This window comes from Rattus norvegicus (assembly GCF_036323735.1).
Source record: "Rattus norvegicus strain BN/NHsdMcwi chromosome Y unlocalized genomic scaffold, GRCr8 chrY_unlocalized_1, whole genome shotgun sequence".
In the NCBI taxonomy this organism is placed as follows: Eukaryota; Metazoa; Chordata; class Mammalia; order Rodentia; family Muridae; genus Rattus; species Rattus norvegicus.
In genome coordinates, this window is record NW_026947367.1 from 862,344 (window position 1) to 887,018 (window position 24,675).

Genomic DNA, 24,675 nt, shown 5'->3' on the forward strand with positions numbered 1-24,675 from the left:
TTGGAGAACACTAGCTTCTTCTGTGATGTCACAAGTGTTCTGACTGCAACTGCCTCTGAGATATTCTTTCAGTACCTTTAGGATTTACTAATTGGCCTCTACTTCAGAGCAAATTTGGGAGTGATAACAAAGAGAATGAAGAGAACAGGAATAGTTAGAAGAAGCTGGACTTCTGGCTTGGTATAAAAAAGAAGGAAGAAAGATGTGGTGCTTTGGAAAGCTCAGTGAGTCTTTTGTAGGTGTTAAGTGGTTTTGCTGAAGACATAGCCTTGATCTGAGTCTTCCACATAAGGGAATGAGGAGCTGGGAGACTCTCTAAAGCATCTGTACTTCTCCGTTCTCATATGGACTTCTCTGTTCTTATGGTTCCTTGAAGTCAGAGAGTTTATATCATTAATTTCTTTATACCAAAAGCCAAGTGTTGTGAAGTTCATAGTTATTTTCATGAGATATCATGACCTTTAGTCTTTTTGTCAAGAAGGAAAGGTCCTAAGGAAGAAGGGAAAAATAAGTATTGTATCCCTAGCTCTGAGTAAACTCCTCCATGCTTTGGATACCTATAGTGCAGTTTGTGTCTGACACTGATATCTGGAATAGAGAAGTACTTGTAGTTGAGACATCATCATCTCAGTCTTTCCACTAGTATTACTCTGAATAACACTTCAGATTTCTGCGTCAGCTTGAAATTTACTAGGCAGCTTTCTTTCTTTTATATCACTCTTTTTTTTTATTTTTTAGCAAAATTTATTGATTTTTTATCAGGATGTTTCTATATTTACTTTTAAAATATTATTTCCTTTCCCAGTTTCCTGCCCACAATGCATTCACTTGAACTGGGAGACAAAGTAGGGAATACAAGGGCTTCTCTTTCCAATGTTGCCTAAAAAGTCAATCTTCTGCCACATATGCATTTGGAGCCATAGGTTATTCCATGTACTTTCCTTGTATATCGGTCTTTTATGAGAAAGCTCTGGTTCACTGGCATTGTTGTTCTTCTTGGGTTGAAAGCACCTTCAGCTCTTCTAATACTGTCTCAAACTTTACCAACAAGAGGTCTGTTTTCAGTTCATTGGTTTGCTACTTGCATTCACTTCTGTATTTCACATGCTGTATCTGTTTCTTTCAGGAAGTATCTAAATCCAGGTCCTTGCAGAATGCACTTCTTTCATCAATCTTACCTAGTTTCTTGGCTGATGGATACAAATATAGTTTTGGTGGCTCATACACCTATTTTGTCAAGGGGAATGTTCACATGGATTCTGCCCAACTATGTCAAGAATGTAAAATTAAGAAATGGCAATTCAAATAGAGTCCCTCCTGTTTTTATGAACCTATTGAAGTAGACATTTATCTGGTCCTCAAGACATATTTCCTCCTGCACTTCATCCAGTATCTTAGGATTGGCCTGAACAAAGAATCATGGCAAAACATCCTAAACCATAAATTCTGGCCATGGGAACACTTGAAGCTAGATAGTGTAGTACTGACATCAAATGGGACTTAATAACCGAATTCAATAGTCCATGTTGTCCTTTGCTTTCCTGATGTCTAGTAATTTTTCGTTAAAATAAGGATTTGGCAGTTTATCATTTTAAGCAGGTATACAGTATTTACACAGTTATACTCACTCTATAGCTGGGCCCATGTTGTGACCAAAATCATTGCAGAAATTGGAATTGGAAAACAGAATTATTGAGTACACATTGAGGAATATTTACAAAATCCCCTATCAAGGAATTTACAATAAGAAATTGAAATACAGTATTCATTCAACTACAGGTCTGTAGAGAAAATACTGGCCTTTGGGAAACAGAGAAATCTCAGAAAATTGAACTGTATGTCACAGTAATGAACCTGGGAATAAAACTATTATCTAGAATTATCTCCTGCACACCATGTTCCTAAATCTTTTCTACCCATGCCAATTCCCTGTCAAACTTTCTCCATTCAGAAAATGTAACCACTAGTGAAGCAGAGAGAAGTCTCTACTTTTAGAGTGATGGGTTAGAGTATAGGTTTCCACTGTGTCACATGAGACATACCTGGAAACTGAAAACTTGTATATGGTCAATATAATGAAAGGTGTTCAGCAGGTAGGCCACGACAGTTCTCAGAGACATCATCATTAGGACCACCCTGAAAACTCTCTTGTAACCTGGTGAGTCATAGCTTCTTCTGTGATATCACAACTATTGTAGTGACAGCAACTGCCTCTCAGATATTCCTGCAGTACCTCTAGGGTTTACTAATATCCTCTAATTCATAGCAAATTGGGGTGTGATAACAAACAGATTGAAGAGATTATAAATGGGGAGAAGGAAGCTGGCTTTCTGTCTTGGTATAAAAAATAATGAAGAAATATGTGGTCCTTTGGAAAGCTCATTGAGTCCTTGGTATGTGGTGAGTGGTATCGCTGAAGAGATAGCCTTGATCTGAGTCTTCTATATAAGGGAATCAGGAGCTGGGGGAATCTCAGAAGCATCTGTACTTCCCTGTTCTTATAGTTCCTGAGGGATTATATCCTTCATCTCTTTATTCCAAAAGCCAAGTGTTGTGAAAGGCACAGTTGTTTTCCTGAGAGCTCATGACCTTTACTCTTTTTGTCAAGAAGAAAAGGTTCTAAGGAAGAAGGATAAAACAAGTATTGTGTCCCTAACTCAAGGTAATCTCCACCGTGCTTTGGAAACCTAGAGTGCATTTTGTGTCTGACACTGATATTTGGGAGAGAGACATGCTTCTCGTTGAGACTTCATCATCTCAGTCTTTCCACTACTATTACTATGACTACGACTTCAGCTTTCCGAGTCAATAATTGTGATGACTTTGCATCTTTATTTTCCTCTATATCTGCATTTTTTATATTTTAGCAAAATTAATTCCTTTTTAACTAGATGTTTCTCTATATATATGTGTATATATATATATATTGAAAATACATTTTCCTTTCCCAATTTCCTGACCATAAGTTCCTGAACCCATTCCATTTCCTTTCTTCTCTATCCATCCTTTTTGCCTCATGACATTCCTTCCAACTGGGAGATAAAATATGGAAGAAACGTGCCTCTTTTTCCAATGTTGCCCAAAAAGGCCATCCTCAGCAACATATGCATTTGGAGCCATAGATCAGTCCATGTCCTTTTTTTGTATGTTGGTCTAGTAAGCAAAAGATCTGATTCACTGTCATAGTTGTTCTTATGGGGTTGAAAGCACACTCAGCTCTTCTAATCCTTTTTCAAAATTTAACAACAAGAGGTACATTTTCAGGTCACTGGTTTGCTACCAGCATTCACTTTTGTATTTGACATGATATATCTGTGTCTCCCCCTAAATATTTATATCCAGTTCCTGGCAGAATGCATTTTGTACCTTCATCAATTTTATCTAGCTTTGTTGGCTGATGTATACATATACATACATATATATATATATATATATATATATATATATATATATATATATATACATATATATATATATGGTGAATCCTACACCTAAGTGGTTAAGTGGAAAGTTAACATGGATTCTACCCAACTATGTCAAGAATGTAGAATTCACAAATGACAATTTCAAATAGACTCTCTTCTGTTATTATGAACCTATTGAAGTAGACATTTAACTGGTCCTGAAGACATATTTCTCCCTGCCCCTCGTCCATTATCTTACGTTTGGCCTTAAGAAAGAAACATGGTAAATCATCCTACCCTCAAGTCTGGTCATGCAAACACTGGAAACTGGATAGAGTATACAGGAATGACCTGTGAATAAAAATATTGTCTAGAAGAACTTCCTACACTCTGGACTTTCCTGTTCTTATGGTTCCTGGAAGACAGTGTGTTAATATCATTCATTCCTTTATTCCAAAAGTCAAGTGATGTGAAGGGCATATTTGTTTTCCTGAAAAATCATGACCTTTACCCTTTGTCAAGAAGAAAAGATCCTAAGGAAGAATGGAAAAAGAAGCATTGTGTGCTTAGGTCCGAGTAAACTGCATGCTTTGGATACCTATAGTGCAATATGTGCTGACACTGATATTTGGAAGAAAGAAGTGCTTCTAGTTGAGACTTCATCATCTCAGACTTTCTACTTGTATTACTCTGACTACCACTTCAGATTTCTGAGTCAATATGTGTGATTACTTGTCACTTTCTTTTCTTTTATATCATTTTTTTATTTTTTAGCAAAATATATTGATTTTTTAAAATTGGATCTCTATATTTACATTTAAAATATTATTTCCTTTCCCAGCTTCCTGCCCATAAGATCCCTAACCGTTCCATTTCTTTCTTCTCTAAACAGCCTTTCTGCTGCTTGACCTTCCCTTAAACTGGGAGACAGACTAGGGCTGACTAAGGGCATCATCTCCATTTTTGTCCAAAAAGCTCATCCTCTCCCACATATGCATTTGGAGCCATAGGACAGTCCATGTAAATTCTTTGTTTATTGGTCTGGTATGTGAAGACTCTTGTTCATTATCATTGTTGTTCTTATGGGGTTGAAAGCACCTTCAGCTCTTCTAATCCTTTTTCAATATTTACCTACAAGAGTTCCGTTTTCAGTTCAATGGTTTGCTATTAGCATTCATTTCTTTATTTGACATGCTGTATTTGTGTCTCTCAGTAAATATCTATATCCAGTTCCTGGAAGAATGCACTTCTTACCTTTATCAATCTTATCTAGTTTTGGTTGCTGATGTTTAAATATAATTTGGTGGCTTCTACACTTATGTAGTTAAGTGGAAAGTTAACATGGATTCTCCCCAACAATGTCAAGAATGTAGAAGTCACAAATGACAATGCAAATAGACTCCCTCCTCTTTTTATGAACTTATTGAAATATACATTTAACTGGTCCTCAAGCCATTTTTCTCCCCTGCCCATCATCTGGTAGATTACGTTTGCTCTTAAGAAAGAATCATGGTAAAACATCCTAAACACTCAAGTCTGGCCATGTGAACACTGGAAGATAGATCGGGTAGTACTGACATCAAATGGGAATAGAGAAGCAAATTCAATAGTCCATGTTGTCCTTTGCTTTCCTGATGTCTGGTAATTTTTCGATAAAATAAGGATTTGGGAATTCATCATTCATCATTTGAAATAGGTCACAGAATTTACACTGTTATACTCACTCTATACCTGGGCCACCTTTGTGACCTAAATCATTTCAGAAAATTTAATTGGAAAACAGATTTTTTGATTACACATTGAGGAACATTTACAAAGTCCCCTATCAAGGAATTTACAGTAAGAAATTGAAATACAATATTCATTCAATTAAAGGTCTGTAGAGAAAATACTGGCCTTTGGGAAAGAGTGAAAACCCAGAAAATTGAACTGTATGTCTCAGGAATCAACCTGGGAATAAAAATATTATCTAGAAGAATCTCCTACACTCCATGTTCCTAAATCTTTTCTACACATGCCAAACCCCTGTCTAACTTTCTGCATTCAGAGCATGTAACCACTAGTGAAGCAGAGAGAAGACTCTACTTTAGAGTGATGTAGTAAGTACAGGTTTCCACTGTGTTACAGGAGACATACCTGGTAAGGGCACGCTCGAATCTGGTCAATGAAGGAAAACTGTTCAGCAGGTAGACCATGGCAGTTCTCAGTGACATTATCATTAGGATCTCCCTGAAAACTCTCTTATAACCTGGTGAACCATAGCTACTTCTGTTGTCATGAAAGCAAATGCCTCTCAGATTTTCCTTCACTACCTGTAGAGTTTACTAATTGGCCTCTAATTCTGTAGAATTTGGGAGTGAGAACAAAGAGGTTGAAGAGATATGAAATAGGGAGAAGGAAGCTGGCCTTCTGTCTTGGTATAAAAACAAGGAAGAAATATGTGGTCCTTGGGAAAGCTTAGTGTGTCCTTGTTAGGTGTTTAGTGGTATCTCTGAAGATATAGGCTTTATCTGTGCCTTCCACATAAGGGAATCAGTAGCTGGGAGCCTCTCAAAAGCATCAGGACTTCCCTGTTCTTATGCTTCCTGGAAGTCTGAGAATTTATATCATTCATTTCTTTATTCCAAAATTCAAGTGTTGTGAAGGGCACAGTTGTATCCTTGACAGGTCATGGACTTTATACTTTTTGTCCTAAAGAGAATGTTACTAAGAAAGATGGAATGGACAAGTATTGTGTCCTCATCTCAGAGTAAACTCTTCTATGTTTTGGATTCCTATATTGCAGTTTCTGTATGACACTTCTATCTGGGAGATCACAGTGCTCTAGTTCAGACCTCATCATCTCAGTCTTTCCTCTAGTATTACTCTGACTATCATTTTAGATATCCAAGTCAATAGGTATGATTATTTGGCAGTTTTCTTTTATATCGTTCATTGTTTAGCAAATTTTATTTCTTTTCTAAACTGGATGTTTCTATATTTAAATTTAAAATGTTATTTCCTTTCTCAGTTACCTGCCCATAACATCCCTAACTAGCCCCCCTCCCCTTCTTCTATAACCCTCTTTACTACCCCTTGACATTACCTTGAACTTGGAGTCAAACCTAGGGAGGACCAAGGACTTCTCCTTCCATTGGTGCTCACCAAGTCCATCCTCATCCACATATGCAGTTGTATACATAGCTCTGTCCATGTACATTCTTTGAATATTGGTCTAGTTTCAGAAAGCTGTGGTTCATTGGCATTGTTGTTCTTATGGTGTTAAAGCCCCTTCAGCTCTTGTATCTTTCCTCAAAATCTACCAACAAGAAGTCCATTTTCAGTTCACTGGTTTGTCACTAGCATTCACTTCTGTATTTGGCATAATCTAGCTGTGTGTCTCAGGAAATATCTATATATGATTCTTCGCAGAATGCACTTCCTATCTTCATCAATTTTGTCTAGTTTTGGTGGCTGATGTATACATAATTACTTTTGCTGGCTCCTATAGCTTTCAGTTTAGCTGGAATTTTAACATGGATTCTGCGCATCTAGGTCAAGACTCTAGAATCCACAAATGGCAACGCCAAATAGACTCCATACTGTTCTTTTGAATCTACTGAAATTGAGGCTTCACTGGTCCTCAAGTCATTCCTCTCCCTACCCAGCCTCCTATATCTTATGTTTGGCCTTAATAACAAATCATGGAAAAATATCCAAAACCCTCAAGTATGGCAATGAAACACAGGAAGGTACATATTGCAGATCTGATATCAAATGAGACTAGAGAACCAAATCCTATAGTCCATGTGGTACTTTCCTTTATTGATGTCTGGTAATATTTGGATACAATAATTATATGGGAGTGTGTCATTTGAAGTACGTACACAGTATTACACTGGTATACTTACTCTATAGTTGGGCCCACTTTGTTGCCAAAATCATTGCAGAAAATGGATTGGAAAACAGAATTTTTGAGTACACTTTCAGGAATATTATAAAGTCCCCTATCATTGAATGTACAACAAGAAAACATAATATAATATTCATTCAACTAAAGGAGTATAAGAAAAATCCTAGTATTTGGAAAACAGAGATATCTGAGAAAATTGAACTGTAGGCCATAGGAATGGACCTGGGAAAAATTATTATCCAGAAGAATCTCCTCCACTCCAGGTTCCTAAATCTTGTCCACCTATGCCAAGCCCCTTACTATGACTCTCCATTCAGAGCATGTAACCAATAATGAAGCCAGGAGAATTCCATATATATATATATATATATATATATATATATATATATATATATATATATACACTATATCTATATACACTATATCTATATATAGTATATCTATATATCTGGTTCCTGGCAGCATGCACTTCTTAGCTTCAACAATCTTTCTAGTTTTGGTGGCAGATATGTTTATCTATCTGTATCTGTATCTGTATCTGTATCTGTATCTGTATCTGTATCTGTATCTGTATCTGTATCTGTATCTGTATCTGTATCTGTATCTATCCATCTATATCTATCTGTATCTATATCTATCTATCTATCTATCTATCTATATCTCTATCTATCTATCTATCTATGTCTATGTCTATGTCTATGTCTATGTATCTATCTATCTATCTATCTCTATCTCTCTATCTCTCTCTCTCTCTATATATATATATATATATATATATATATATATATATATATATATGGCTCCTTCAGCAATGATGTTAGATATGGATTTGAACAAATAGGTCAAGAATGTAGAATTCACAAATGCCAAATAGACTTCCTCCTGTTCTTATGAATCTATTAAGGTTGAGGTTTCCCTAGACCTAAAGCCATTCCTCTCCTTGCCCTTCCTCCGGAATTTTGTTTTCCTTGAAGAAAGAATCCAAACATCCAAAACCTGCAAGTCTAGCACTGGGAAAACAAAAAGTTAGATATTCCAGAACTGAAACTTAATCAGACTTGAGAACCGCATTCTGTACTCCATGTTGTCCTTTGCTATACTGATATCTGGTAATTTTTGGATAAAATAAGGATTTTTGAGTTTATCATTTGAAGTAGGTACACAATATATACACTGTTATATTCACTCTATATGTGGGTCCCCTTTGCTTCCGAAATCATTGCAAAAAATTTAATTCATTAACAGAATTTTTGAGTATACACTCAGGAATATACATAAAGTCCCCTATCAAGGAATGTACAATAAGAAAGTGAAATACAGTGTTGGGGATTTAGGTCACTGTTAGAGCGCTTGCCTAGCAAGCTCAAGGCCCTGCTTTCAGTCCCCAGCTCCAATAAGAAGAAAAAGAGTAAATGTAATAGAATATTCACTTAATTAAATGTCTGTATGGAAAATACTGGCCATTGGGACACAGAGAAAACCTAAGAAATTGAACTTTATGTCACAGGAATGGACCTGGAAATATATTTATTATGCAGATGAATCTCCTCCACTCCATGTTCCTAGATCTTTTCTACCAATTGCAAGCCCCTGACTAACTTTCTCCATTCATTGCAGGCAACCACTAATGAAGCACAAAGAACTCTCTAATTTTAGAGTGATGTAGTAAGGAAAGGTTTCCACAGCGTTACAGGAGACTATCCTTGAAAGAGCACCGCCAAATCTGGTCAATGTAAAGATAGCTTTTTAGCAGGTAAGTCATTGCAGTTCTCAGTGACATTATCATTTGTCCCTCCCTGAAAAAAATATCTTGTATCCTGGAAAGCCATGGTTTCTTCTGTGATGTCACAAGTGCTGTTGTGTATGCATCTGCATCTCTGATATTCCTTCAGTACCTCTAGGGTTTACTAATTGGCCTATAGTTCAGAGTAAACAGCCTTTGGGAAGGTGACCAAACAGGATGAAGAGGTCAGAGATGGGGATAAGGAAGCTGGCCTTCTGTCTTGGTATATAAAAAAGGAAGAAATACTTGGGCCATGGGAAATATACATGAGTCCTGGGTAGGGGCTGTGTGGGTTAGCTGAAGAGACAGCCTGGATCTTAGTCTTCCACATATGCAAATCTGGAGCTGGGATTCTCTCAGAATTATCTGGTCTTCCCTGCTTGTTATGGTTCTGGGAATCTGAGAGTTTATATCACTAATTTCTTTATCCCAAAAGCCAAATGTTGGGAAGGGCTCTGTTTTCCTGAGAGCTCATTAATTTTATTCTTTTTGCCCAGTAGAAAAACATCCTAAGGAAGAAGGGAAAGGTCATTATTGTATCTTAAGCTCAGTGTAAACTCCTCCATGCTGTGGATTCCTACAGTGTACATGTTGTGTCTGACACTGATATATGGGAGAGAAAATGCTTCTAGTTGAGAATTCATCATCTCTGTCTTTCAACTAGTATTACTCTGTCTACCATTCATTGACAGTGACTCTTTATGTTTCTTAGTTATTAGCGGTGATTAGCAGGCAGTTTTCTTTTCTATAATTTCATTTATTTTGAACATGTTTTTTGCTTCTTTAATTGGATACTTCTATATTATCTTTTCCAGTTTCCTGTCCATAAGATCTCTAAGCAGTCCCCATCCAATTCCTATAAAACCACCCTTACCACCCCTTGACATTCCCATAAACTGGGAGCTAAACCTAGTGAGGAAACCAAAGGGCTTCTCCTTCCATTGGTGCCCAAAAAGGCCATCCTCTGCTACAAATTCAGTTGGAGCCTTAGGTCTGTCCATATACATTGTTTGAATATTGGTTTAGTACCTGAAATCTCTTGTTACTTGGCATTGTTGTTCTTGTGGTGTTTAATGCCCCTTCAGCTCTTGTAATCATTTCTCAAAATCTACCAGCAAGAGGTCCGTTCTCAGTTCACTGGCTTGCCACAAGCTTTCATTTCTGTATTGGACCTGCTCTAGCTGTGTCTCTCAGGAAAGTTCTATATCCTGTTCCTGGAGGCATGCACTTCTTAGCTTCAACAGTCTTATCTAGTTTGGTGGCGCATATATATATATATATATATATATATATATATATATATATATATATATATATATATATATATATATAGTGGCTCATACAGCCTTGAGATTAGGTGGAATTTTAACATGGATTCTTTGGAACTACCTCAATTATTTAGAATCTACAAATGAAAATACCAAATAGACTTCCTCCTGTTCTTATGAAACTAGTGATGTTGAGGTTTCCCTGGACCTCAAGTCATTGCTCTCCCTGCACAACCTCCTGAATTTTATATTTTATCTGAAGAAAGAACCATCGTAAAACATCCAAAAACCTGAAGCCTGACACTGGGAACACAGGAAGGTATATATTAGAGAACTGACATCTAAAGGTATTACAGAACCTCATTCTCTTGTCCATGTTGTACTTTGCTTTACTGATGTCTCATAATTTTTGGATAAAATAAAGATTTGTTTACCATCTGAAGTAGGTACGGAGTATTTTCACTGATATATTCACTCTATAGCTGGGCCTCTTTGTTGCTGAAAACACTGCTCTGCCACAAACATTCACTTCTGTATTTGGCATGCTATAGCTGTGTATGTCAGGAAAGACCTATATTGGTTCCTAGCAGCCTGCCCTTATTAGGTTCATCAATATTATCTAATTTTGGTGGCTGATATATCCATCTGTCCTTCAATCTATCTATCTATCTATCTATCTATCTATCTATCTATCTATCTATCTACTTATCTATGTATCTATCTATCTCTGTATATGTATCTGTATCTATATCTATATCTACATCTATCTATAACTATATATTTCTATATCTATATCATCTATATCTATCTATATCTATTTATATCTGTATCTATATTTATATATTTTTGTATCTATCCTATCTTTATCTCTCTCTCTCTCTATATATATATATATATATAGAGAGAGAGAGAGAGAGAGAATATATATATATATATATATATATTATATATATATATATATTTTTTTTTTTTGGCGCCTACTGCTATGAGGGTAGGTGGAATTTTAACATGGATTCTTTGCAAGTAGGGCAAAAATGAGGAGTCCACAAATGATAATGCCAAATAGACTCCCCATTGTTCTTATTAACCTTTTGAAGTTGAGGTTTCACAGGACATCAAGCTATTCCTCTCACTGCCCATCCTCCTGAACCTTATGTTTGTCCTGAAGAAAGAATCATGATAAACATGCAAATCCCTCAATTCTGTGCCTGGAAACACAGGAAGGTAGATATTAGAGAATTGTTATCTAATGGGACTACAGAACCACATTCTATAGTCCATGTTTTACTTTTCTTTACAGATCTCTGGTAATTTTTGGATTAAAAAAAAAGGATTTGGTAGTTTATAATTTGCAGTAATTACAGAGTATTTACACTGTTATATTCACTCTTTGCCTTGGCCTTCATTCTTGTCAAAATCATTACAAGAATATTGAATTCGAAAACAGAATTTTTGAGTACACATTCAGGAATATATATATTCCCTATGTGCCCTATCAAGGAATTTACAGTAAGAAAATGAAATACAATATCCACTCAATAATAGGGCTGTAGGGAAAATCCTTTCCTTTGGGAAATAGAGAAAACCTAGGAAATTGAACTGAATGTAACAAGAATGGACTTTGGATTAGAATTATTATCCAGAAGAATCTCCTCCCTTCCATGATCCTAGATCTTTTCTACCCATGACAAGCCTCTGAATAAGTTTCTCCATTCAAAGCATGTAACCACTAATGATGCTAAAAGAAGTCTCTATTTTAGAGAGATGAATACATAAAGGTTTCCACTGTTTCACAGGAGACACTCCTTGAAGGGGCACCCTCAAATCTGGCCATTAAAGAAAGAAGTTCAGCAGGTAGGCAATGGCAGTTCATAGTGACATCACCATTTGGCCCTCCCTGAAAAATCTCTTGTACCCTGGAGTGCACTAGATTCTTCTGTAATGTCACAAGTGTTGTCATCACAGCCTGGCCTAAGGGTTATTCCTTCTGTAACTCTAGGTTTATTAATTAGCCTCTCATTCAATGTAAACAGTCATTTGGGAGGGAGAAAAAAAGGATGAAGAGATCCGAGAAGGGGAGAAGGCAGCTGGCCTTCTGTTTTCGTAAAACAAAAAATGAAGAAATATGCCATCCGTGGGAACATTCAGAGAGTCCTGGGTAGGGGCTGAGTGGATTTGCTGAAGAGAAGCCTTGATCTTATCCTTCACGTATCAGAAACAGGAGCTGGGAGCCTCTGAGAAGAATCTGGACTTCCCTGTTGTTATGATACCAGGAAGTCAGAGCGTTTATATCATTTATTTATTATTCCAAAAGCCAGGTGTTGGGAAGTGTACAGTTGTTTTCCTGAGAGCTCACGCCTTTACTTTTTTTGCCCAGAAGAAAATAGTCCTAAGGAAGGAGCTAAAGACAAATATTGTGTCCTCTGCTCAGAGGAAATTCCCCCATGCTTTGCATTCCTATAGAGCAGATTGAGTCTGACACTGATATCGTGCTTCTAGTTGAGACTTCATGATCTCAGTCTTTCCACTAGTATTACTCTGACTCCCATTCCCTGAAGGTGACCCTTTAGATTTCTGAGACAATTGGTGACATTAACTTGCAGTTTTCCTTTCTTTTATTTCTTTCATTTTTCTTTATTTTTTACTAAATTTTATTGCTTTTTTTAACTGAATGTTTCTACATTTACATTTCAAATGTTTTTTTTTCTTTCCCAGTTTCCTTTCTGTAAGACTCCTAACCTGTCCCCCTACCCTTCTTGTATAACCTCCCTTACTGCACCTTGACATTCCCTTGAACGGGGAGTCAAACCTAGTTTGGTAAAACGGCTTCTCCTTATTTTGGTGCCGAACAAGGCCATTCTCTGCTACATATGCAGTTGGAGTCATTGGTCTATCCATGTACAGTCTTCGAATATTTGTTTAGTACCAGAAAGCTCTGGTTTGTTGGCACAGTTGTTCTTATTTAGTTGTAAGCACCTTCATCTTTTGTTATCCTTTCACAAAATCCACCAACATGAGGTAAGTTTACAGTTCACTGGTTTGCCACTAGGATTCACTTCTGTATTTGACATGATCTAGCTCTGTCTCTCAGGAAAATTCTATATCTTGTTGCTGGCAGTGTGCAATTCTTAGCTTCTTCAATCTTATCTATTTTTGGTGTCTGATTATACACACACACACACACACACACACACACACACACACACTTCACACTTTTGGTGGCTCCAACAGGTATGATGTTAGGTGGAATTTTAACATGGATCCTGGGAAACTAGGTCAAGAATGTAGAATACACAAATGACAATGCCAAATAGACTCTCTCCTGTTCTTATGAAACTATTGAAGTTGAATTTTCACTAGACCTCATGCCATTCCTCTTACCGCCCATCCTCCTGAATCTTATGTTTGGCCTGAAGAAAGATCATGGTAAAACATCCAATACCGTCAAGTCTGGCTGTGAGAACACAGGAAGGTAGATATTAGAAACTGATATCAAATGGGACTACAGTACTGCATTCTATAGTCTATGTTGTCCTCTGCTTTACTGATGTTGGTAATTTTAGGGAAAAATAAGGATTTGGGAGTTTATCATTTGAAGAGAGTACACAATATTTACACTGTTATATTCACTCTAAAGGTGGCCCCCTTTATTGCCAAAATCATTGCAAAATAATGAATTGAAAATCAGAATTTTTAAGTTCACATTCAGGAATATATATAAAGTCCTATACCAAGGGATTACAATAAGTAAATATAGTCCAATTTTCATTCAATTAAAGGTCTGCACAGAAAATACTGACCTTTGGGAAACAGAAAACCTAGCAAATTGAACTGTATGTCACAGGAATGTACCTTGGAAAGAATTATTATCCAGAACAATCTCCTCCTCTCCATGTTCCTAGATCTTTTCTACCTATGCCAAGCCCCTGACTAACTTTCTCCATTCAGAGCATGTAACCACTAATGAAGAAAAGAGAAGTCTCTACCTTTAGAGAGTTGTAGTATGTAAAGATTTCCACTGGGTCACAGAAGACACACCTGTAAAGGGCACCCTCGAATCTGGTCAATGTAAGGAAAGCTGTTTCCCAGGTAGGCAATTACAGTTCTCAGTGACATTATCATTAGGCCCTACCTGAAAAATCTCTTGTATCCTGGAGAGCCCTAGCTTCTTCTGTGATGTCAAAAGTCGTGTTGTGTCTGCAACAGCCTCAACGATATTCTTTCAGTACCTCTAGGGCTTACTAATTTGCGTCCAATTCAGAGTAAACAGCCATTTGAGAAAGAGAACAAAGAGGATGAACAGATCAGATATGGGGAGAAGCAAGCTGGCCTTCTGTCTTGGTATAAAAAGAGGAAAAAATATGTCGACAATGGGAAAGCTCAGTGATTCCTGGGTAGGAGTTGAGTAGGTTTGCTGAAGAAATACCCTTCATTGAGCCTTCCTCATATGGGAATCAGGAGCTTGTTATGGTTCCTGGAAGTCAGAGTGTTTATATCAATATTTTCTTTATTCCAAAAGCCTGGTTTGGGGAAGGGCACAGTTGTTTTCCTGAGAGCTAATGGCTTTATTCCTTTTGGCTCATGTTTGTAAATATTTTAGTCCTTGATAACTTGAACCCTTCAGGTCTGTAGGAAGTCACATCCCTTTTGAAACAGTGTTAGAGTCAGTTGCTCACTGTTACTATTAGTAACACAACTCGCTGGGGACAGCACACATGACATCTTTACCTTTGGCCAACACCTGGTTTCCAAACAACATCCTTCATATTTTATCATTTACACATACAAGAAATCTTTTTACTGTGTCTTCATATTCTTTGAATTTTATCACTCTTCACTCCTGACATTATTACTATATTTGTTTCCAGATTTGTTTCTTATTTACCGTATGACAGTGTGCATCTACCGTGAGCTTTTTCTAACCACAAGTCTGTGCAAGGTGGTTTTTCTTCTGTTCCCCTTTCTTCATCCTCTCCCCCTCCATAGTAAACAGTATGTTTAAGGATGTTGCACCTTAGTTGTTGGTTACTTCCAATCTTTTCTTAATCCCCATGTTCATTCAGCTGAATTCATTTGTTTTTGAACACATCTGTTGCTTAGGGAGCTCTTTCCCAGAGTGTCTCTTTGCCTTTTCTTTCCTTCATTTAGATTTCTGTTTAATGCTGTGTTTTTAGTGAGGCACTCTGAGATCACACTACACTAAAATGTTCTCTCTATTTTTTCTATCCCTTTAGCCCATATTAGTTTGTTCAGATGCTTGTGATATGACAGTGCACCACATACTCCTGCCTCTACTTCCCACTAATATGTAAGAAATAGTTGGACTTCGTCACAAACACCTTTATGCCTGGACTGTTTTCTCTAAGTGCTAAAATACTGCATGCAGCATAAGAGGAGTTTAGTAACATTTGGTGAGGTCTGAATGGATTGAAGAGAAAACCAGTTGAAATTAAATGATCTACAGAACTTTATTATTTCTTGGATGCTTTTTATTAAGAATTGTCATTTTATATCATAAAGTTATAAGCCTAGTTGCAAGGGCTTTTACATGAACTTACCTATTGACTGTATATTTTCTTTGTATTATTAGAGTTCTGTAGCTAGTAGGACAGGTCAACCATTACAACCAAAACTTCAAGGTTCTCCTTCCTACTAGTTGATAAAAAGTATTATGCACCCAACTCATACAATTTAATATTGCTGAGAGTTATGATAATTTTGTAACCTGTTTCTGTGCATATAGGGTAATTACAGTTTACATGTCTAGGATACATGAAACGTCTACAGTACACATGACCAACCAAATTACCAAGCTACTATGGAAAGAGCATTACTCTGCCTGACTGTTAGGTCCAGCTCCACCATTGGTGGGTTGTTGTTTTGGTCATATGGACAAAACTTCATTTCTACAGCAGTTTCCTCATCTATTCAATGAACTTAGTACCTTAAATTTACAGGAGTACTATAAATTTATTTTTATTTGTTCATCTATAAGTAACTTAAAACCTGACGTGTTTGTATTTTCCATAAATATATATGTGACCCCCTGCACAGGTAGAATATCAGAGGACCATGGCAGGCATTGTTTCATCTTGTATTGAGGCAGGGTTTCTTTTGTTTACCTCGGCTCTGCCAGACAAGCTGGCCTATCAGCGTCTAAGATTCTCCTATCTCACCCTGCCATCCAGTTGCTGGAGCACAGGGATTATAGATTCATGTTATAAAATCTTGCTTTTTATGTGGATTCCTTGCACTCAAACTCAGATACTCACCCTTGCACCTCAAGCTCTCTGCTCACTGTGCTATCCCCCCAGTAAACCTACAAGTCACCTTTATGTGTCTAGTAACTGCCCTTGACCCCCATGTGTCTTCAGCCAAAAAAGTGTTTGGGGGTGCCGAGGAAGGGGAGGGTTCTGTAGCTCAGTAGAAGAATGGTTGCCTGTCTCAAATGGACTCCTGAATTCAGTCCCCAGTACTGAAAAACCAGGAGTAGTTAAACCTTAAGAGTTGAAATAAGTCAGGGAAGAAGTAAGTCAGGGAAAGATTTCTTTCTTTTCATGTGAATTAAAGGAAAAGAGGGTTTTTTTTAACATAGTTGACAAGCTGAGTTTTTAGTAAACATAGGCAGTATTACCGAGTTTTCTATTAATGCATGCAATTTATATATCTAATATTGTTCATTACACTCTTACATCAGAACCACATTTTGTTTGATTTTTGTGTGCATTGCTGAGGGGGAGGGTAAACAGATAAGACCAGCTGTCTGTCTTTATTTATCTCCCTCAGGTACTGAGAATATAGCAGTGTTGAGAGTCAGAGGGAAACACAGCAGCTGTAATGCATATACAAGCATGATTCTTTACTTTGAGCATTCACATAAAAAAAAAAATCTCCTTATCTGAAATCATTTATTTGACTTTTAAGTTGTGTTAGGATTTTAGTCAACCACTTGCCAATACATTTACCACTTACACTTAAAGAATTCTGCAGTTATATCTCAACGTTAATATGTGTTGGTCGCTGCATCACAACGGCTCGAGCGCCAGCAACTTGTCCTCATATAAATGCTCAGGATGCCATTATAGGTGCCAGTGGTCCAAGTACTGATTGCTTAGTATCAGGTCGGATGCCTTGAGAAAGAACATCCTGATCAATTCAGAAGTCGTGACCTTCTTCTGGCTCTTTACCCATGCTTAGGTGACACCAAGTTCATTTAGTTAGGAAGTTTGCATTAATAACAAAGATCTAATGTAGAGAGATCTAGCATGTACTCAAAAAGATAATGATAAATTGGGTGTGACAGGCCACCACTCCCCTGTAATCCCAGCACTGAGGATGGTGAAGCCATAGGATGGTCGGTCATCCTGGGGTGCATAAATGAAATCCTGTCCCCAGAACAAAAACTACTGGAGAGCAGCAATAAAAATCAATAATGAGCCATAAGCTTTCCCTGATTATGAGGAGGCCATAGACCGTGTGGTCTGGGTGTATGTTTATAGTAACTTGCCACTTAACAAAGCTGTCTCAGTACCCGTGATATTTCTACGTTTTCCTATGTTTAAAGTCATTGAACAAAGCAGATGTTTTTCTTCCTTTTACTCATAGATTCTTTTCCTATAGTTTTATTACACTTGAAAAAAGTACAAAATTATTTTAGTTGGTTCTAGGATATTCAGAAATCTCAAAAACCATTGCCCAGTAGCCCACCTCACCTTTTCCCGGTTTCTCAGCCACTAATGAGTTTGACCAAGTAGTGTCTGCATAGAAGAGAGTGACTGTGAACCCACGGGTTACGGTTTTAGGAATACGCTGATGGGTAGTTGTACTGTGTGACTAAATGGTACAAACAGTTAATTTATTTGAATTGTGATATTGTTTTCCTTCTTCTTTGAAATCTTCACAGAACCAGAATTTTACCACAGATATACTTTCGGAGTGCGAGCCACTGTTCAGTGCTTTCCTGCTTGGCTTGCTTCATCCAGTGCATGTGCTGGTACTGTGACACAAGAAGAGACTCTTGTCATCCATTAAATGCTGCCTGGCAAATCCTTTACGACTTTCTTCACCAGGACATTTCCAGCTCTTTACAGCTCTCACAAAGTTAGGCTGAGGTCTCCCATCTAAGCCCTTACTACTGCAATCTGTTGCCCTGGACTCTGCCATCCATGCTGCTGGTTCTGCTGAGGCTCCAGAACCTGGTCAACTCAGATTAGCCTTGAATACAGTTTTAATCTCATTACAATTAGCAGTTTTTATCAGTAAGACTTGCAGTCAGTTGGTAAGACTTGAGATCCTATTTCAATCCTGTCTGTTGCTCAGTGGCTTTAACTTATGAGTGCCTTGGGTTTTAATTCAGTGGTTTAGAGTGTTTTTTTGTTTTTGAAGTTTTTTTTCTTGTTTTTTCTTGGGGGTGCTGGGGAGGTTGAAATTTCCTTGTTTATTAATGAGGTTAAGAAATGGTTAGGTGCACAAGAATCCCTCTCTCAACCAAGTATATTTTTAATCATTTTCTTTGACGAACTTGTAAGGATTGTCTATAGCCCACTTAACTGCAAATTGAGTTCTCTCATCGCTCCACTTTCTCATCTCCATGGCATTCTGCTATGACTTGCTACTGCTCTTCTGTTGGAAGTAGGAAAAAAAAAAGCTTTTAAGTTCAGAACCACATACAGACACACCTTTTTGAATTTTTAACATTTTCCCAAGAACTGTTAATCAGTGATTTCCCATCCTTGCACTAAAACACATTCCTTCTTTGTCTGTTGAGAAAAGGGCATCAGCCCACACCTTACACAGTGCAAAGAGCTGTGACTCATGCAGATTAGTAACGTGCTTTTTAAATACTCACGTAAATTGTTCTCAGTAACCTTTTCTGTGTGGCTCTACTGGGAGATATATTCTGAAGTGCGAAACTATTGGTCTAACATGTATCTGACGCCATGTCAGATGAGGGCACTGTTAGTACGGTTATATTGGTGTCCCTGAACATTCACAGTATGACATAGGGTCCGTGCTAGAATAGTATTGATCAATGTAGCCATTCTTTTTTTTTTTTTTTTTTTTGCTCCTTTTTTCGGAGGTGGGGATCAAAACCAGGGCCTTGCGCTTCCTAGGCAAGCGCTCTAACCACTGAGCTAAATCCCCTACCCCTAAATGTAACAATTCCTGTTAAGTGATAGAATTTAATTGAGTACCTCAGTGAAGGAAACACATCCCAACGACTTCCATAATTTTAATTCTTGCTAAGGAATTGCCAGTCGTCCGTCATAGGATGCACCGTGATTTATAGATTTGACAGTGGATTTGGTAAAAGATGCTATATGACTTCTTTTACTAAATTATCAGAAACATCTGCCTCCCATCTTAGATATAAATGAGTGCTGGGATAGATTATACTTGTAATATATTCATTAGGAAGTTAAAATTGCTAGTAGTTGCTATTGACACAACATACGCACTCACCTCAGGAAATAAGAGATAGTTAATTCTTGTGAGAAAAACTTAAGTGCTAGTAGCCTGGGAGCACAGACTCAGGTTATAACAACTGGAGGTGATCACATAATATTTTATTTGATACAGAACAAAAAAAAACATAAATCAGTGCATTTATCACATTGGTGATCACTGCAAGTAAGCAGGCTACAGCAGAACAAGGGGAACTCTGTATAGATCTGGGATGTTTGATCACATGTTTAGCTTTCAGATTTGTAAGGGCTGGTGCCCTGCTAAGCATACATTTTAGGGCTGTAGTGAATTTGGTCCCCAACACCCATGTAAAGGGTGTGGAAGTCAGCAAACACCTATAACTCCAGCTCTGGGGAGATAGACACTGTGACTTGCTTGCCAGTCATATTATGCTGTCATTGAGCTGCAGGTTCATTCAGAGACCATGTCTCAAAAAATAAGGTAGAGTACTGGAGAGATTGCTCAGCGGTTAGAGAACCTGACTGCTCTTCCAGAGGTCATGATTCAAGTCCCAGCAACCACATAGTGGCTCACAACCATCTGTAAAGAGATCTGATGCCCTCTTCTGGTGTGTCTGGGGACAGCTACAGTGTACTTATATATAATAAATAAAAAAAAATAAAAAAAAAAATAAGGTGGAGAACACCTGGGAAGACACTGATGCACAGCTCCCCACACACAGAGAACACATTTGACAGATTTGGATAGTCACAGGCACGTTCAGACACAGGTATGAACAGTGAGTGACTTTCAAATGGACAGTCTAAGGTAGTCAGGTTACGGTCTTCACACCATCTACAATGGTGAGAGACTCAGCCTTGAGGAACTTATGTTTACATAAAGACCATTAACAACACAAAAGGATTAGAAGTCCAAGGCCTGTCTTATTTACAGAGTGAGTTTAGGCAAACCTGGCAACATAATAAGATCCTGTCTCAAAATAAGTAATATATAGCTTGCCTGTCATTCATGGAGCTCTGTGGTCAGTCCTTAGCATGATGTAAGAAGAAGTACAAAGAAGGTTGGGATGGGCCAGCAAAATTGCTTCACAAGGAAAGGCACCTGAAGTAAAACTAGACAGCCTGAGTTCAGTCCCTGAGCACCCATGGTAGAGAAAAAGTACTGCCTCCATCAGGTTGGTTTCTGACCTCTTTGTTTGAACAGTTGGCTTATGAGGAAATGGATGCTATTTCCCCAGTATCACAGGGAGCTGGGGAATGTGAACAGAAGTTTGAGCCATCATAATTTATCTATAAATGAAGCAGTTCTGTACTAGTAAATACATATATTTCCTATTTAGCTATAGTTTAATGTAGTACAGTTTTGCATTGATATATTTGATGCATTATGACTTATCTGCTACATATCTATATCTATATCTATATATGTATATATATAAACTGACAGTAAATTATATTCTTTTTCAAAAACAAAAAAAATATCTGATTACATTATTATTATTTCATTATATCTGATTTAAAATTATAGAGCTTTGTTTAACTGTATATACTAAGGAATGGTTAAAGTGGTAAATTTATGGAGGTTTAAAACCACATATTTTGAAAGGCTTCTATTATACTATTTTGTGTAAGCAGTGATCAGTAAATCCCTTAGCACAAATCTCTCTCACAGCCTGCTAGGCCACAGATAAAAGATGACATTTAGATTACATGCAGCTGAAAATTACCATGAAGGTCTGATCCTCCTGCCATAACTACTCAAGCTCTGGGATTAGAGAAGTGAGTAACCCTGCCTGGCTCCTTATTTTTATTTTGTGATACCAGGCTCTTGCTCAGGGCCCTGAGTGCGGTGTGCCATGTGGTCACTGTGCCACGGGGCTCATCCAGCCTCACCTTGCAGTGTAAGGGAGAAGTAATTCTGCTTCCTTCTTCTGTTTCCCTGGACCCCATTTGTCACAGCTGTTTTTGTCTTACACATAGCTATATCTTTAAAGTAGAGATAATAATACCTATAGCTATTTACTTCACAGAATCATTGTGAGAATCGTGCTGAAATCATGGTATAGACTTTATAGGTGGACTTGCTGCATGAATGCCATGGAGAGAAAAATGCAGTGGCCATTTATTAATTTTATCACATCCCTAAAGTTTTTAAAACATTTTAATATCGCTGTATATTGGATACATAAATAATTTTTGTACCAAAAAGTCTAGAACTTGCCCTGGCAAAATTTTGACATTGAATTGTGATCAGGTTTCATTTCCTTCCTTCCTTCCTTCCTTCTTTCCTTCCTTCCTTCCTTCCTTCCTTCCTTCCTTCCTTCCTCCCTTCCTTCTTTCCTTCCTTCCTTCCTTCCTTCCTTTCTTCCTTCCTTCCTTCCTTCCTTCTTTCCTTCCTTCCTTCCTTCCTCCCTTCCTTCCTTCTTTCCTTCCTTCTTTCCTTCCTTCCTCCCTTCCTTCCTTCCTTTCTTCCTTCTTTCTTCCGTTTTTTCTTTCTTTAGGATTGGGTGTCATGTCAGGAGGTATCACTACATCCCTTTAATCCCAGCAGGGGCAGGTAGATCTTTGAGTTTGATGCCAACCTTGTCTATAGAGAGAATTCCAGGATAGCCAGTGTCACGCATAAAAGCCCTGTCTTGAAGAAAAAAAAAAAAAAGAACAGAACAGAACAGAACAAAACAAAACAAAAAGTACAAGTCTCACACAAAAATTAAAAAAGGAGAGGGCTAGGCCACCCATAGGTCTGACTAGCTTCAAATTCATTATGTAGCAAGCATGAGTTTGAACTTCTGACTCCCTTCTTTCTGTTTCCCTCTTAAGTGCTGGGATTACATGAAAGTGCAACAACAACAACAATCAGTTTTATGTGGTGATGGACATCAAACTCAGGGATTCTGTTTGCTAGGAAGACGTCCTACCAGTTGAGCCATTGACCCAGCCCTAGTTAGGTTATTTTATTAGACAGTGTCCTAAAAAACAAAGTCTTTAGAAATAATAACTGAGAAAAAAGAATCTCGTCACAATGACTAATTATGTAGATACTGTTTTATTGAGGCTGTTGCAAAAGAAACATTTGTGAGGAAAGAAGGGTAAAAGACCATGACAAGGCCTTGTTTAGACTCTGATGTGATTCTTTCAAAGAACGAGTCTGCCTGGGTTACCATAGTAACAGCACTGTATTAAGTCCACTTTCAAAATTGTCACCGTGGTTGTTTTCATTTTATGCTGCATGATTTGTTAAGATGGAGGTGTATGCATTAACTCTGCACCTAGAATCATTGTAGGTGAGAATTTAGGCAGCCTATTTAGGAAGATTAATCATAATATTTATTTGGAATCTTGTTATATTAAAAAACAAACATATTTGAAATAAGTTATTTGCTATCATTGATTTTTGGAGACAAAAGGATTCAGCTGGAAGCCAATCTCTGTGTTCAAAGATTCATATTTCATTCATGATAACATTTGAAACAACTCCTACAAGTGTTTTCTTGGAAATTTGGATTGGAAAATGTGTAGATTATTTTAAATGGGTTCTGTTTCCTTAAGATTTCTCTTCTTTTAAAATAAAGTTATTTGGGAAGTATAGAAGTAGAAAGATGTGACGTTAATGCTTCTAGGAAATAGTAAGGAGAGAGTATTTCATTAGATTGTATGGCATTTGAAGCTTCTGACTTTTTTTTTTTTTTTCGGAGCTGAGAACTGAAACCAGGCCTTGTGCTTGTTAAACAAGCACTCTACCACTGAGCTAAATCCCCAACCCCAACTTCTGACGTTTTGTGAAAGACCTCCGGAGAGGACCTTTCCCTCAGGAGGAGACCACAAGTGCCCAATGACCAAGCCAAGTCCACTCGGATGCAATCAGCAAGAGGGTTTATTGGGAAACACAGGTACCTGTGGGCACACAATCTCCTCAGAGGACTTGCTTGCCCAGCAGCTCCAGCATGGGGCTTTTTATAGGGTTTGGGGAAGCAGAAGCGGCATACAGAAGCAGATGCATAGTTACGGGGATTGGTGGATTTAAACGAGGCATATAGACATCTTCACATATGATTGGTTATTTCACATGATGAGGTAATAAGGTATAGCTACATAAATTGGCAGGTTTGAGTCATATTCGAATGAGGTTGTAACATGGTAAAAGAGTACTGCGGGCTGGGACGTCCTGAATGTCGGGGGCTGGGGGCTTATCCCTTCCTGCCAGATCCGGTACTCCTAGTCTGTTCTGTATTGCTTTACTTTTATGGTCTGTTAGTTTTAACGGTGACTCGGCCCTAGGTATCTGTACATGGCTGGGCTCGTTCAAGCCTGTTGCAGCTCTGAGTTAAGACTCATGAGGTTGGTGTTTCATTTTCCCCCATTTTCTTTTAGACTTGAGTAAAATCCTTTACTCAAATCGAATTCTAAGGAATCTCTTCCTGTTGTCTTACCCTCTGGTATTGTTGGGTGAGAACAAGCATCTGAATGACTGAGAGTCTGTTCTTTATGAACTGCATCAATCTGTTTAAAATGCAGGGTCCAAAGAGGAGGATTAGGAGGAGGATGATTAAGGGTCCGATCAAGGTGGACACCAGGGTAGCAAACCAAGAGGATCGGTTAAACCACCCCTCGAACCAGCCTTGTTGGGAATCAAACAGCTTCTGTCTCTGGGCCAAGCATTCTCGGAGCTTAACCATGTTATCTCTCACTAATCCTGTATGGTCTGCTTAGAAACAACATTCTTCTTTTAGAGTAGCATATAGCCCTCCTTCACGAAGGAACAGCATGTCTACCCCTCTCCTATTTTGTAAGACTGCTTCAGACAAAGATGTTAAGGACTTTTCTAATGCACTCATGGATTCCTTGATAGCTTTTAGATCTGCATTCATGGCCGCTTGTAGCTGACGAAAGTGACTCGTCTCGA

The 24,675-nt window shown here is 37.9% G+C and overlaps 1 long non-coding RNA gene across 3 annotated transcripts; it reads left to right on the forward strand.

Moving 5' to 3' along the window:
• The first annotated feature begins 43 nt into the window (after positions 1 to 43).
• Positions 44 to 18,397, forward strand: LOC134484548 (uncharacterized). Of its 3 annotated transcripts, none has more exons than XR_010061989.1 (4): positions 50 to 224; positions 8,914 to 9,049; positions 12,144 to 12,201; positions 18,251 to 18,397. It is a non-coding gene; the product is annotated as an uncharacterized LOC134484548 (long non-coding RNA). The 3 variants fall into 3 exon arrangements; XR_010061991.1 differs by lacking the exon at positions 50 to 224 and adding an exon at positions 2,082 to 2,393; XR_010061990.1 differs by lacking the exon at positions 12,144 to 12,201 and having other exon boundaries at positions 44 to 224.
• The last annotated feature ends 6,278 nt before the right edge of the window (positions 18,398 to 24,675 follow it).